The 16,308-nt window shown below is 52.7% G+C and overlaps 1 non-coding gene across 1 annotated transcript; it reads right to left on the bottom strand.

Moving 5' to 3' along the window:
- Positions 1-691: 691 nt before the first annotated feature.
- On the bottom strand, positions 692-2,391 carry LOC115491921 (uncharacterized). The gene is made up of 4 exons (XR_012052216.1): positions 2,005-2,391; positions 1,561-1,720; positions 1,262-1,374; positions 692-834 (listed from the first exon to the last, which is right to left on the bottom strand). It is a non-coding gene; the product is annotated as an uncharacterized protein (transcript).
- Between the last annotated feature and the right edge of the window lie 13,917 nt (positions 2,392-16,308).

The raw sequence follows: 16,308 nt of genomic DNA, 5'->3' as shown, positions 1-16,308 counted from the left end.
ATTTACTACCTCTTCTAATAATCCATTCAGCTCATTCATGTCAACTCCACGGGATGGGGCAGCGCACATGGGGCACAGGGTGAACCAGAATCCTTTGCTTTCGGAAACCCAAGGCACTCTTTGGGTGGAAAATGTTCTCTGGGCCCTAAGTCTTCCGTGTGGTCGTTGCTGAAGGACCCTAAATGGGGGCCCTGCAGCTGGGAGCGGTGTGACACTGACACTGACCAGCTGCAGCACCCCAAGTTCTACTGACATTGGGGGTGATGGTAAAGCACAGAAATCTTCTGACACTGTAGCCTCTATAACTGTAACAGGGTTTGGTTTCTCCTGACGGGAAATCTGAGTGAATCCTGTCACACTGATCGTTGTATTCCCGTGTCCCACAGCACAGGTTTCTGTAACTGTCCCTTCATTGACTCCGTTACGAGGCAGAGCCCATTGACAGAGTTCTGGCCACCCCACAGGGTGGGCCCTCCAAGGGAACCCCATTCCTCCCAACTTCAGCTGAGAACATACCCAGCAATTAGTGACACTGTGTGCTTTGGCTACCTTGGTCTTTAAATTTTCAAAACATTTTTGATGACTGATCTCTTGGTGAAACTCTGGAGGTGTTTTGGCAAACGTCAGTAGTACTTTAGTGACACCGTTCTTCATTCTTTTTGCTCAATGTCATTCAGGTTAGGAACAATAATTCTGTTGTCCATGGAGCTGGCAACTTTTTAATTCCAGAATAATGCCCCCAAGGTCCTTTAGTGTTCAGCTTTACCATGTTGTCTGTGGGTAACAAGGCTTGGTGGGGCCCTTTCCCCTTTGGCTGGAAGAGGGCCAGGACCTCTACTTAAAGAAAAAAAAAAAGGAAAAAGAAAAAAAATACAATTAGATGAATTGTAAAAGATACAAATAAAATCCAAGTGTTAGTGAAACAACTTCTGTAACTTTGCATTAAGAGGTAAATGATCTTTTTAAAAAAAGAACTCAGTTATTTACATTGTAAATGTGCTGATGGCATGGATCCATCTTACTGACCTCAGCAGCCTTTCTTAAAGTTTTTGGGGTTTGCTTCCAACATTGTTATTTTAAATTGTCGTCAAAGCAATAGGAAATTGATTGGGGCCCTTCCAGCTCCAGGCAGGACTGGGAATCTAAACTCTGTCAAGCCTCAAATCCTTTAGAAGATGACCTTCCTTCTCACTCTGTGAATGAGCTGCACATTCCCTCTGAAATTGTCAGGGGTTTCTTACGGATGAAAAATCCCACTTACGGCTTTTTGCTCTGGTTTGGAAGTGGGAAGGGCAATTCTCCATCCATCAGCTCCAGACTGCACTGCCTCAGGAACACGGCTCATTTGCAAGGTTTGGCCCACTCGTGGCACTTCTAGAGGAGGAAGAAAGTGCAACTGCACAATTCCAGCCAAAAAGAAATGAAGAATGAATAGTGGAGATCCAGGCGTTCCTGCGGAGATCCAGGGGTTCAGCTGGGACTATGGAGAGTTTGGGTCCTTGCCAATTGGATGTGTGTCCCCAGCTGCAATCTCCTGGCCTGCAGGGGAGTCTCACTCACCTGCCAAAGCAGAAAGCTCAGGCACTGTGCTCCAACGGGCTCGTCTGATGCAAAGCTGTCAGAGCAATGTGAGGGCAGAGCCAGCCCAGCTGTGCCCCGGGGCAGAGCCCAGCAGAGCCCTGGCAGAGCCCAGAGCAGCCTCAGCACCCGCAGAGCCCGGCTGCAAGGAGAGAAACCAGAAACCGCCCGTCAGCTGAAGGCTGCTGTCCCCTTGTCCCAGCTGCCCACAGAGCCCAGGCCATGCATGCTGTGCCCAGAGCTGTGCCCAGAGCTGCCCATCACTGCTGCCTTTGGGAGCAGAGCAGGAGGGCAGGACATTCCCAGCCTGCAGCCAGCCACAGCACATCCAGCCCCTCAGCAGCTGCCCAGAGCAGGAGCCTCCTTGTGCTTGTTGCTGTCTCCCAAAAGCTCTGGTCCCACCATGCCAAGCAGACTGGGACTCACCTCACGCCATCCTCCGCTGGGAGAAAAGCTGGTCCCAAACGATGTCCTCAGCCTTCTCCAAGGGCACGGCCCATCCACGCTGCAGCTGCTCCCAGGCACTTCCCAATCCCAACTGGACCTTACATAGAACGCTTCCTCTAGAAAAACAAACAACAAACTGTTGAAAAGAGATTAGAGACAAGGGGAAACAAGAAAAAAACTCTTATCTCTGTCAGAGGTCTGAGGAAGGCCCAACCCCTACATGCTAGGGAAAATCCCACCCATGTGGGAGAGAAGCCCACACTTTCTCTCTTCCCTCCTGCACTGCCCCCCAAAATAACGGTGATCCCAAAGCAAACAAGGGCAGTGGAGCAGCCCAAGCCCTTCCTTGCCTGCAAAGCAAAGCAGCCCCTGCACAGGTTCTGGAGTCCCACCTCTGCTCCCACCATGGAGGTTTGTTTGTGTCAGGCTGGCTGCCCCAGCCCCAGCCCCAGCCTCAGCCCAGGCCATGCTGGGTGCTGGGGGCTGTTGGCAGGGCCAGGAGCCCACTCCCATTTTGTATCCACCCCAACCCGTGCCCCCAGCTCTGCCAAAAAGCAGCTGGGCAGCCGACTGAAGTTGCATCTGCCTCAGCAAAGGGAGAAACTTTTGTTCCCAGCCAGTCTGAGCAATGCCCAAATCTGGGAGCATTTCCCTGGCTGTGGACTCATCTGCAAATTCGCTGTGGAGCCTGGCTTTGAAGATGGTGCCAGAAGTCCATCATCTTCAGCTGCCAGTGGCCAACTTGAGGAAGAGGTTCTCATCCTTGATGTTGCCCTCTCTGTCCCCAGCAGCAGCAGCAGCCCCACCTGGTACAGCTTCTCCAGGAGCTCCTTCTCCTTCCCTGGGGGTCAGACCAGGCTGTCAGGGTTCTGCCCAGGGCCCCAGCTGTCAGGGAACCAGGACAAGCAAAACCAGCTCGGATGGCAGCCACCAGTGCTGGGCAGAGCAGCTCAGCTCCAGCACAAGGCTGAGTGTTCCCACCCAACAATCCCAGTGCATTGATACAGGCAGGGAAAAAAGTCTGGGTTTCCTTGCTTCTGATTGCCAGGGCATGTGTGGACCTGTAACTTACCAGGGCCCTGGAGCAAAGTGTGCATGTGGCTCTCTCCCTTTTTCTATGGCAAGTGGATATCCTGTATCCAAGGATCATAGAACAGGTCTTCTAATGAAGGTCTGTCCAAGAAGTGCATGGATAAACACCACCTGATAAGATCTTGGCACTCTGGGCAGAGAAACCAGAAACCACCGGTCAGCTAGAGAAGGCTCCTGTCTGCTTTGCCCCACTCTTCCCATGCCCAGGCCATGCTGCTTTTGTGCTCTGAGCTGGGCCTAAACTTTCCCATCAATTCCCTGTTGTGGAGGAGAGCAGGAGAGCAGGACATGTGGCACCTCCTCAGCGGCTGCCAGAGCGAGATGCTCACAAGCTGCTGCTGTCTCCCAGCACTGGTATTCCCCCGTGGCCAGAGATGAGGATCCACCTGGAGAGAGCCGCTGTGGCAGCGAGAGCTGATGGTCCCAGCTGATCTTCCGGCCCCTCCTGAAAGGGTGCTGCCCGCAGACCATCTGGTGCAGCAGGATGCCCAGGGACCAGATCGTTGCTGCCTCGCCATGGTACCAGCCCAAGTGGGTCCATTCTGGGGGGCTGTATGACAGTGTTCCTGTGGAATACAGATGGAGTTCATCAGGGGGATGCTGCTGCTGCTTCCAGAGCCTGGCCCCAGCATCCCTGGGCGTGCAGGGGCCACCCCAGTGGCACACAGGGCGACTGCTGCACTCTCGCCAGCACCTGGGACATGTGTACAAACTCAGGGCTGGACAAGAAGCCACTGGTGTTGGAAGAGGGCAGCAGAAGCCCCGGCAAGGCCTGACCGTGACATGCAAAGCAAAAACCCACTCAGGGCTGGGGGAAAAATCATCTCCTTATCCTCCCTGCCTGCAGTGCCCTAAAAATATTATGAAGCCAAGGCAAACAAGGTGAGTGGAGCAGCCCAAGCCCTTCCTCTCACCTGCACACCAAACTGGCTGGTGCACTGGTCTGGCCCCCTCCTCTGCTACCCCCACCCACGGGTGCTTTTGTCGGGCTGGCTGCTGCTGCTCCAACCCCAGCCCCAGGCAGAGTGGTGGGCAAAGGCTGCCAGTGGGGCTGGAAGATGCCTCCCCACCCAGCCCCGCTCAAAAGCAACTCAGGGGAAGGCTCAGTACCCTGACTGGCAGCAAAAGGGAGAATCCTCGCTGCCACACCCAGCTTGGCCTGTGAGATGTTGGGCCATGAGATGGCGGGACCGGGAGCACACCCCTGCCCAGGCTCACCTGCAAAGTGAGTGTAGGCTGTGTCTTGCAGGTAGGTGCCGCAGCCAAAGTCGATCAATTTTGCCTGGCCAGTGGCCAGGTCAACCAGGATGTTCTCTGGTTTGATGTCGCGGTGCAGGACCCCACGGCTGGTGCAGTGCCACACGGCCTCCAGCACCTGGCGGAACAGCTGCCGTGCCACCTCTTCAGACAGGAACCTCCGTGCCCGAATGAAATGCAGGAGGTCCTGAGACCGCTCCGGCCGCTCCAGCACCATCACGATGTTGTTGGGGAGCTCAAGCCACTCCAGCAGCTGGACCACACCAGGGAAGCCAGTGGACACCTTGTCCAGCAGCACGATCTCCAGGGGTGCGCTGGTGCCGTCGGGCTGCGGGAGGACCACGGTGCCACCAGTGGGACTGATGTCCTGCCAGGGCTGGGGAACCCCTCAGCCAGCCCGGGATGCTCTGCGCCCTGCGCTGGCCCAACGCCCGCTCCCCATCGAGGGGTCCTGGTGGCTTCCCCCATGCCGGGCCTCGCCTCATCCCCGCCCGGCACGGCCCGGCTGTTCCCGCTGGCCTCGCTCACTCACCAGCTCGTCCCAGTGCCGGACGCGGTTCCGTGGCACCCTTTTGATGGCCACCTGCAAACCAAAGGCACCACCGGGTTCAGCTCGCCGCCTGCCCTGCCGAGCCCCATCCTCCTGCTTCCTTCTCCTCCTTCCGCCTCCTCCTCCTTCTCTTCCTCCTCCTCCGCCTCCTCCTCCTCCTTCTCTTCCTCCTCCTCCGCCTCCTCCTCCTCCTCCTCCTTCTCTTCCTCCTCCATCCTCCTCCTCCTCCTCCTTCTCTTCCTCCTCCATCCTCCTCCATCCTCCTCCACCCTCCTCCTTCTCTTCCCCCTCCTCCTCCTCCTCCTCCGCCTCCGCCTCCTCCTCCTCCTCCTCCTTCTCTTCCTCCTCCTCCTCCTCCTTCTCTTCCTCCTCCTCCTTCTCTTCCTCCTCCTCCGCCTCCTCCTCCTCCTCCTCCTTCTCTTCCTCCTCCATCCCCCTCCTCCTCCTCCTCCTCCTGCGCCCGCCGCCGGCCCCGCCGCTCACCGGGGCACCGTCCGAGAGCCGCGTGGCTGCGAAGACGCTGCCGAAGCCGCCGCGCCCCAGCAGCGAACCCACTCGGTAGCGCTGCTGCAGCGCCTCCTGCGCCTTCCCTGCGGGCGGGACGCGGCTGTCAGCGCTCGGCCCGGGGCCAGGAGCGGCCCCCGAGCGCCCCTCAACCGCCCCGGGCCGGCCATCCCCAGGCCTTCAGTCTCGGGAACGGGACACGGGAGGCTCGGGGCCGGCGGCCGCGCTGCTGAGCAGCGGAGCTCGGGCCGGGGAAGCCGCGGCGGAGGCGGCGGGCGCGGCCGTGCCGCGTGTGTCCTCCGCGGGGCCCGGGAGGAGCCGGGGCCGGGGCCAGGGCCGGGGCCGGGGCCGGGGCCGGGGCCGGGCTCGGGCCAGGTGGAGCCAAAGGGCGGCGATGCCGCCCCAGCCCCAGGCACTGATGCCCGCCCAGCAGCGCCACCGCCAGCACAGCCAGAGCCGGGCGGAGGCGAGACCGCGGCGGGGCGGGCGGGGGCGGGGACGGGGCAGCCCCGCCCGGGGCCGGGGGCGGGCCGGGGGCATGGCCCGGCCAGGCATGGGGGAGAAGGAGGCGGGGAGAGGGGAGGGACAGCGGGTGAGGGACACCGAGAGGAAGGTGTCCCACAGCCGGAGAGAAAGAAGAGAAAGAGAAAGAAGAGAAAAACTGCTTTTGCTGCCGCTGCTGCTGCCGCTGCTGCCGCCGCCGCCGCTGCTGCCTCTGCAACTGAAGCACCGAGGCCGTTTGTCCGCGTGTCCGTTCCCCGCTCGCCCCACGGCCGAGCCCCGCGCGCCCCGGGGACAGCCCCTTCCTCTGTCCAAACACGGGAACTTTGCAGTGTTGAGCCCAGACCCAGAGTCCTGACTCCTGCCCAGGGACACAGGAATCCCCTCGGCCGCTGCTGTGCACTGTCCCTGCTGAGGGTCAAACACTATTGGGGCGCATTCCCCGAATGCTGAATTTGTACCTGACCCAAGAACTGCACTTACCTATCCATCATTGATTTCCAAAAAAAACCCAAAAAAAAAAAAAACCCAAAATAAAAAACAACAGGGGAAGGTAAAATGTGTGTAGCTCATGCTATTTTAGAGTGTCTAAAACTTGCCAAATTGTGGATCTTAGAAGTGAGATCCATTTGCAATTAATGGGATGGGGAAGTAGTGTAAGATGGAAAAGGGGAGCAGAAAAATAAACAGAGAAAAACATCTTGGATTATTTCTTTCCATTTTCATTTCATTTCTTAAAAACTCTTTCAGTTTTCCCAGAATCTTCTCCACAGTCCTGTTTGCTCTTTCCAAGAACCTTTGCTGGAGAATGAGGAAGCTTTGAGCAGTTTCTGTCACAAGATGTGCCACCAGCTGCAGCTTCTCTTGGCTTCCCACACCGTGTGTGCAGCTCGACTCTTGCAGAAAAGTGGGACAAATATTTGAAGAACTTTATAGCTTGTTCTTTCTTTTCCTTGTGGGCTGGGCAGTTGTGCCATTGGTGAGATTTTCACTGTTATTGCTCTAGCCTAAGAAACCATGACGGGCTCCCAGGAATTGTCAGGGAATGCAAGCCTGACTGAATGCAGAGAAAGAATCTCCAGAGCCTGCGGCCAGAAATGGAGAGCTGTGTGATATCATTCCAACATCCCCATGGACATCTTGAAAGTGAGGTAGAACATGAACATGGGCTGACAAAGGGAGTTTGTTTCTCTGTTCAGTTCAGAAGCTTCCACATCTCATGCAATTATATAAATCAAGAGTTCAATCAGTTCATGGAAAGCACCAGAACAAGCTGGACCTCTCAGTGGATGGCTGAAAGAATCTGAAAAGGAGAAATGCAGGGAATGACTTGGTGGAGTTTGTCTGGAAGAAGAGTCACTTTTTCATAATAATTTCTGTTAGAAGTGGGAAGCTTGACTCAGCCAATATATCAAGCATTAATTCAATTAGTTATTATTATTTAGTAATTATTATTGTAATGTATGAGCAAAGACAGCACTGGGCACAGTGGTGGGGGTTTTCCCCTCCAACTGCACACCGATTATTGGGCTTGCTGGTATTTATTGATCATATTCATGCATAGTCATAAGCTTTTCCCAGTAGTTTCTATTTTCCATTTTTACGCAAGCTTTCGGCAGTTTCTATTTCTACCTCTGAACGTCACAATTCTATACTTTTGAAGTGATATGTGGAATAAATAAATAGACTCCACAGCTTGGGGTAGTTATGAAGTGGGTTTGTATTGCCAGTGCCCAGCACAAGTGAGATAGCTCTCCAAAAACTTGTGCCCCGATCCTTACTCTGACCCACACTTTTCTTCACAAAGGTGTTCCATATGCAATACATTACACAACCTTGCCATGCATATTCAACCCATGGCCCCGCCTGTCCTCGCCTCTCATGCTAAATAGGTCTAGGCCCTTCTGGGCATGCGTGGTTTGCCATGGTGGTCCTGCGGGGGTCTCTGGTGGTCTCTTGAGGCTGAAGATCCTGGTCTTCTTCATGATTGAACTTTTGAATTCTCTCTGCACATGCGCTTTCAGTCCTTCGGTGCTTATCTGTGTACATCTGTCAGTCTTGATAGGCCTGGAGACAGGGAAGCTTCTTTATCTGGATTCTTTGCATCCTTAGGCATTGTTCTTTGTGTAATAAGCTTCAGAAATTTGCATTTTCTTATGCCCTTTGTACTATGGAAGAGGCTTCTTAAGTAAAAGGTTGAAATTCAACACATAACTGTACAAGCTAAAATATAAATGCTTAATTCATTTTGTTAACTTAAGTGAACTGCAAAAATCTATTTCAGAGGAACTTCACGATTGCAGATTTTTCCGGGCAGCTGTTATACGTAGAATGAAAAGCCATGAGATAACCGTTGTCTTGTGGAGAAGTCTCCATAACATTAACAAGAGGAACTTCTCTCCCTAAGTGAACTGAACAAAGACTATTCTAGAGGTGGAAAACTGACAGAAAAATTTAGGTTTTTTCTCTTTATATTGTCAGGTTATAAGGAGAGAGGAAGTGGTCTCAGTGTTTTGCTCTGATTCTTATTACTCTTTCTTTTATCTACTGTTAATAAACTTTTCTCTACACCCTTTTACAGTTTTGATCCCACTTTGCCTTTCTCCTAATCCTATCTCACAGCAGGAAATGTGTAAGTATATTCTAGTGAGTGCACTGGTAATTAGCCAACACTGAACCCACCATGCTAATTGATGCATTGGCCGAGAAATCACAAAATGATGAACCAAAACCACTACAGAAACTTCCTGAAGAACTGCCCCAGACCAGAGGGAAATCAAAGCAGAGCCATGGTTTGTCAGGACTTGCTTGATCCTAATGAGCCCCGTGGTGCATTTGGAACTGAGCCCTGGAACCTCAGGGCCTGAGAGGAGATGGCACAAACCTTTCCAGGAGTCAGAGACAGAGGAAAAACCCAAATGTGTCAAAGCATTTATGGGACCCACTGAGGTCCATCCCCAGCACAGGCTCCTCATGGACTCCTTGGAGGAGAGAATTGGAGGCCAGGATGGCACAAAAACCCCTCAAAGACTCAAAATGGCACAAAAACCTCTCAGTGGGGAAAGGAAAATCCAAAGTACCCTACAAAAGTTGAGTATCTCAAAGTATTAATTAGCCCCAGTGAGTGTCAGTACAAAGCTCTCAAGGGACTCGTTAAAGCAGATAATTTTGGCCATGATTGCATGAACCTCTCACAGAGTCTGTATCAAAGCAGAAACACCAAGTACCTTAAAATAACTGCAGTACCTTGAAGCATTAATGAGCCCCACTGAGTGTTGTTACTGACAAAGCCTCTCCAGGGACTAAATAATTGGAGGCCAGGATTGCCCAAAGCTCTCAGACACTCCAAGGCAAAAGCAAAGCCCAAAGTCCTTTGAAAAACCTGCAGTCCCTGGGAGCATGAAGGAACCCCCAGGGCCATTCCTGACCAAGGGACTCCTTCCAGCAGATCCTTGAGGCCACTGGGATGTGGGCTAGGGGGGGATGCTGAGGGCAGGACCAGGGGCTGACAGGGCCCAGCCTGGCTGGGGCTGTGCCAGGAGGCCCCAGGGCCTCAGGACAAGGTGTCTCCTGACAGCCCTTGGTGGCACAGACCCTGCTGTGCCCCAGGGCACCAAGACTTGGCTTCTCTTTGTCCCCACCTGTCATCAGTGCCTCCAGTTCTCTGCTCTGCCTGGGGCCTGGGGACACTTTCTCAGTCGTGTCCCTCAGTGGGACCCATTAAAAGTCCAAGAAAATTTGGAGCTGGATTCTGACTTGGAGTTCTGGAGAGGTTTCTGCGGCTCCCTCTCAGGGCCTGATGTTCAGGGCCTGAGCACAAAGCCCCAGAGGGTCATTAAAGTCCTTGTGCTGTGTCTGTGCTGCTGAGCTGGGCCGGGCTCCTGGCACACAGGGTGATCCTGGTAACCAAGCAGAGCTTCAAAAGCACATTTCTCTTGCTGAGCAGCTCTTCTCCCAGCCCAGCAGGGCTGGGGCACTGCCTGCAGCCAGCCCGGGCACAGCACAGAGGCACAGAGAGCTTCAATCAGTCAGGGCTGGGAAGGGGCTGAGAAGTGCCTGGGGCAGAATCACTGCCAGCCCTTGGCACAGGAACCTCTGGCTGCAGGACAATGCAGCTGCAGCTCCTGGAGCGATCTCCTAAAGCTGGAACATCCCAATGCCCACAGACACTGTGAGTGCATTCTCTGCTCATCTCCTGTGCAGAGCAGCCAGGGGTGCCCAGGGCTGTCCTGCAGAGCAGGGTCCTGCAGCCCAGGGCGCTGTGCTGGGCCAGGACTCTGCTGCCTGCCAGGGACAGCTCTCAGCCGGCCCTGGAGCTGCTCCCAGCGCTGGCCAGGAGCTGTGGGGGGAAGGAGCCACCCTGAGCAGGGCAGGTGCTGCTGCTGAGAGGGGCTGGGTGGGGCAGGGCTGCTCCCAGCTCCAGACCAGCCTGGGCACAGCTCCGGAGGGCACTTCCCAAAGAAGGTAAGCCTGGGATTGCTGTAAAGGTCAGGGGCTTTCCTGAGAGTGTTTTCAATTTCCTGCTTGGAGCAGGATGGGAATGTTGGGGTGATGACATGAAGAATTTTGCTTTTTATACATTTTTCATATATCTGTAGGTCCATAAATTACTATTATGTAATTATAAATTTATAATCCTTACCTCACTCTATTAAACTCTTAATGAACTCTACTTAACTACTATTATATACTTAATGTAATTATAATCCTTAATTAACTCTAATATGTTTCCTTACTTTTCTCTTAGATTTTAGAACAATAACCTGTCTAAACACATTTTTTAAATGCTATATAGTCTTATTATCAGGGAAAGAACCCACAAGAAGACCATTTTGGTTTTTAAATGTGAGCAGTGATAAGAAAACCTGAGGCAAAGAAGCCCTTGGACCTACTCCAATGGTTTGAGCCAGAGGTGTGTAACTGGGGCAACTGAAACTCCTATTGGGTGTCCCTGTTAAATATACTAATTAATTAACCTAAATGAATTGCTGAAATCATGGGCTGGGTGTTCCCCATCCCCACTGGGACACGTGGAAGCTTCCAATAAAGGTCTGATTTTTACTTTACTGTTCTAACACTGTGGCAAGGGGGATGAGAGAAGCAGAACAGGAATTGCAATCCCAGAATCACAGAACATTCTGAGTTGAAAGGGACACACAGGATCATCAAAGGAATGTTTGAACATTTACAGAGACTCCGGAACTGTGACTTTGGGTGGTCAGTCTCTCTGCTGGGAGCCTCCCAAAGGGCCTTCAGCCACTCCTCATCCCTGGACAGCAGCAGCATCACCTCTGCAGGGCCCAGCAGGGCTCTTCTGAGCTGCCCTTGCCCAGCTGCACACAGAGCCTGCCCCAGCCAGGGCCCTGCACACAGGCAGGTTTCTGTAGGGCCGGGCCGAGGGCACACAGGGTGGGATGGGCTCTGTGAGCGCTGGCAGGGACAAGGCACCTCTCAGGAGGGGATGTCCAGGCCCAGGGAGATGCTCAGGGAAGCAGAGGGGGCTGAACAGAGCAGTGCTGGGGGAACAAGCCCATCCAGCCCCTCACCTTCCCTCAGCCACAGGGAATCCTTTGCCTCTCGCATCTCTCAGTGGCAAACTCAGAGTGCAGCAGGAATGCTGGGGATTTCTGACCTCAGAGAGCCAGGAATGGTGTGTGGGTAGGAAATCAATTCCTAAAACTAACTCCTGCTATTTCCCTTAGAAGTGTGAGTGCAGATGGTACCAACCCTTTCTGCAGTAGGAATGATTACCCTGACAAATCCTGAATATCCAGCCTTGCCCACTGCCACATCGTCACAAACCCAGGGCAGCAGGGCAGGGATGGCTCCTCGAGAGCCCCCACACACAGACCTGGCTGCTCCTGGCACACTCAGCCAGCACAACTGGAGCTCAGGCAGGGACCTGGGTGAAGGTTTTCCCAGAGCAGGAACAAGGGTGGGTAAGTCCCAGCAGGACAGGCTGCAGGGAATGGCCCAGGTTTGGCTCCGAGCAGCCTCTCCTGACTTGTCACTGCCCTTTCTCCATGAACAGGTGCCCATGTGCAGCCACAGCAAATGTCCAACAGCAGCTCCATCAGCCACTTCCTCCTGCTGGCACTGGCAGACACGTGGCAGCTGCAGCTCCTGCACTTCTGCCTCTTCCTGGGCATCTCCCTGGCTGCCCTCCTGGGCAACGGCCTCATCATCAGCGCCGTAGCCTGCGGCCACCACCTGCACACGCCCATGTTCTTCTTCCTGCTCCACCTGGCCCTCAGCGACCTGGGCTCCATCTGCACCACTGTCCCCAAAGCCCCTCACAATTCCCTCTGGAACACCAGGGACATCTCCTACACAGGATGTGCTGCACAGCTCTTTTTCTTTATGTTCTTCATGTCAGTAGAATATTTCCTCCTGACCATCATGTGCTACGACCACTACGTGTCCATCTGCAAACCCCTGCACTACGGGACCCTCCTGGGCAGCAGATCTTGTGCCCACATGGCAGCAGCTGCCTGGGCCAGTGCCTTTCTCTATTCACTGCTGCACACGGCCAATACATTTTCCCTGCCCCTGTGCCATGGCAATGACGTGGGCCAGTTCTGTGAAATCCCACAGATCCTGAAGCTCACCTGTGCCAAATCCTACCTCAGGGAACTTGGGCTCATTACAGTTAGTGCCTGTTTAGGACTTAGTTGTTTTATGTTCATGGTTTTCTCCTATGTGCAGATCTTCAGGGCTGTGCTGAGGATCCCCTCTGAGCAGGGACGGCACAAAGCCTTTTCCACCTGCCTCCCTTACCTGTCCGTGGTTTCTCTGTTTGTCAGCACTGTCATGTTTGCTCACCTGAGGCCCCCCTCGATGTCCTCCCCATCCCTGGATCTGGCCCTGTCAGTTCTGTACTCGGTGGTGCCTCCAGCCCTGAACCCCCTCATCTACAGCCTGAGGAACCAGGAGCTCTGTTGCCTTTATAAAGGGCAACGTGCGACCTGGTTCAGGGAACAGCACGGCAGCCTGGTCTCGCCCAGGCTACTCGGGCTAATTAACGCACGCAGATACCAATGTGGCAGACGGTCGAAAAGCCTTTATTATCTCATCTCGTGGGTTAAAATAGTCTTGGGGGTCTTTGCTACGTCAGAGGGGGGTTGAGGGGTCTCCAGGGTTAGTCGGGAATGGAAAGTTACCAGAGCAGGTGTGGTCACATGCTCCTGGGGTTAATGGATAGCGTGGGGCAGGGAGAGGGGGAAGGGTCTCTCTCTTTCCGTCACATCCCGTGGTCTTCCGTTCGCCTGTCCCTTATCTACCACATCTCCCCTCCCCTTATCATATATAAAATGAGGTAGTCGTAGATATAGGCACTGGAGTGAGGTACAAACTTGTGACTTGTTAAGGAAAGGGTGGTTTGGTAAACTTGAGTAATTTTTTTAAGGCAGGTCTTGAAGGCTTTAGCGACTGACTGTGTTTGCAGTTTTTGGTTTACAGCATTTGTTGGTGGCCTATGAACAGAATGTTTGCCCTTTCCAGACGGGCCTGAACAAATGAGACTAGTTTGTTCAGCAGGCATGGTTATATGGTAATAGCTAAAAGCAGTATTGCCAGTGGACCTACCAGGGCGGAAATTAAAATGGTGAGCCAAGGTGATTGATTGAACCAGGATTCAAACCAGCTCTGTTGGGTTTCTCTGTCTCTCTTTTTCTGAGCCAGTCTGTCTCGGAGTTCTGCCATGGAGTCTTTAACGACTCCCGTATGATCTGCGTAGAAGCAGCACTCCTTTTTCAGGGCTATACACAGTCCTCCTTGCTGCATGAATAAGAGGTCTAGCCTTCGCCTATTCTGTAAAACCACTTCTGAAAGCGAAGAGACTGATTTCTCTAGATAGGAGATGGATTTTTCGATCTTCTGCAGGTCCTCGTCGATGGTCATTTGCAGCTGAGAGAGTCCGTGCAGCTGGGTTGCGATGGCTGAGACACCCGTGGCTGTGCCAGCTGCTCCTAGGCTAAGCAGTATCGCGATGGTTATTAGGTTTCTCGAGAAGGTGGTATGTCTCTTCGTCTGAGTGATATAAGACCTTAGGAATAATTAGAACTTGAACACAGAAATTGATAGAGTTATTAGATTTGGCAAGGAACATACGAGGATTTACTCTGGGTCTCTGGCAAACTTACATTCTAGATGCAGATGGGATCACACACTTATTGGTCTTTTGCGGGGAGTGTCCCATCTGCACTGGTGGGGGGCACTGGCTGTGGAGTAACTGAAGGGGGTGTCTAAAGCAATGCCTTCGTAGAAAAGGGGGTTTTAACATTATAGCAAAACTAATAGGGGTTAGTCAGGTTTGATTTGGTTTCATTTAGGGTTAGTAAGGTAGCTTTTAGGTTTGAACAGAAAACTCCTCCACTGCCCAACTGAGTAAGCAAGATCTTCCCTGTCTCTGCAAAGAATATGAAGGAGTGAGTTTTCCTCAGTGAGCTCCTGAGGCCTCATGCAGGTGATGCTCAGCAAATGGCGCATGGGCATGGCAGCTGTCAGCAAAACAAGTGGCTCTGGGAAGGTAAAAGTTGGCAGGAGATAAGAGTGGAAAGTCAAAGTAACCGGTTGCTGAAAATCTTGTAAGAGGAATAATGACATGGGTGAAATTCCCTCCGTCTTAAAGCTTCAAAAAGCATTTTTACAAAAATCCACAAAAAAGTCCTGATTTTGATCAGTCTGATCTTCTTAAATAGCATTTTACAATCAGAATTAGGAGTTGACAGATACTGAAGAAGTCTCAGCAGAGGATTTTTCATTGTGACCTTAGTACATATTTTTACTGTGCTGTGGTTTGGAAGGAGGCCCCAAGCTCCAGCTGCAGCCTGGGGAGACCCTGTTGGCCTAAACACTCCCCAGAGCTGCTGTGGGATTGACCCAGAACCAGAATCTGTAGGGAACGGTGTAAAACACTTCCCACTAGAAAGCACTTGAAGCTTGATGGTGATGCACAGTTCGCAGCTCAGACCACAGGCAGTGCCAGTAGTGACCAGTTTGTGCCCGCTCTGCACAGAACTGACGGCTGTGAGTGGGAGAGCTGTGGGATGAAGAGGCTGATGACTTTTGGGGCACACAGAACCTTCCATCTCTACTGCTTTATCCACACTAGAGAGTGGAATTTCCTAGAGAAATTCCTGAAGAGTGGGAAGGATGGAGAGCAAAACTTATCTTGTAGGAGTCCTTGCTGTCAATCCACAGGGATTCCAGGCTGAGATCAGCCCAGCCCTGTCATTTGCCAGGGGAGTGAGGACCAGACTCTGCACCACACTTCCAGAGGCTGGGACGGTGGGTTGAATCACATCCAGAGACAGGATGGCTTGTGTTTTTTCTTGCCATGCACAGCAGATATCCTAATTTAAAGCTGTGCTGTCTTCCCAGATTCTGCTTCTTCCTCTGAGAAGACCCATTCATTTTGACCCTGTTCCTTCCACCCATCCCACTATAGATTTCCAGTGCTGGAGTAATTGGCAATACTGGATCAGCCTTCAATGTGATGAGCAGTGGATTTTTGTAGACAACATGCCAAATTAAAGTGCCACAAATAAAAGATCAATGACTTCTTTCCTGGAGAAGAAATGAAGGTAAAATCTTTTCATGTTATAGACTGAGTGTACAAAGCTAAAGAGGTAGAAGATGGAAATGAGACTGTCTCCTGAGAGGAGTAAATTTGTCAATTTAGCAAATTAGAGAGAATATGCTTTCACCTTGGAAATAGTCAGGTAGCAAAATGATGCCACTTTGAGTAGGCAGGGCTGGGATGGGAATTGCTCCTGTGGGCTTTGACAGATCTATTCACACAAGGGCCCATTTGCTGGTGCCAGCCCTGGAAGCAGGGCCTGGAGAGACAGCTGGTCAAGGACAATTTCTCTGCCTGATTTTACAGCATGTTTGACAGAGCTTTCCATTCTCTTTGCACCCTGTGGATGGTGTCCTGGATGAGCCTGCCCTGCCACACGCTGCCTGTGTGGTGGCACTGAGGTGGCTTTCATGAGGCACCCAGGCCTGCAAGGGCCCTGTGCCCTCAGCCAAAGCTGTGGCAGTTCAGAGGGAATTTAATGAGTTATTCAGCAGCATCAAAGGCCCTGTGAGAAGTAATTAGTGCTGTGAGATGAAATCAGAGCATTTAATGCTCTTTGGCAGAGGATCAGGTGCTGCTGCAGAAACTCCCACCCAGAGCGTGGCAGCCCAAGGCCTCAGGGAGAGGGATGAGGCCCGACCAAGCTTTTTGTCCAAAATCAGCCCAAAACACATTCCCTCCTTATGCAAGTAACTTCATTTTGGTGCCTTCTGCGAGAAACAGGGCAAAAATTGGGAGCGGGGGAACACCAGCCCTGAAATGCTGAGGAAAAAGAGCTCTGTTCCTCAGGGCTGCTGTG

The sequence above is a fragment of the Taeniopygia guttata genome, chromosome 29 (genome assembly GCF_048771995.1).
Source record: "Taeniopygia guttata chromosome 29, bTaeGut7.mat, whole genome shotgun sequence".
NCBI lineage: Eukaryota > Metazoa > Chordata > Aves > Passeriformes > Estrildidae > Taeniopygia > Taeniopygia guttata.
This window is presented reverse-complemented; position numbering and strand designations above follow the sequence as displayed.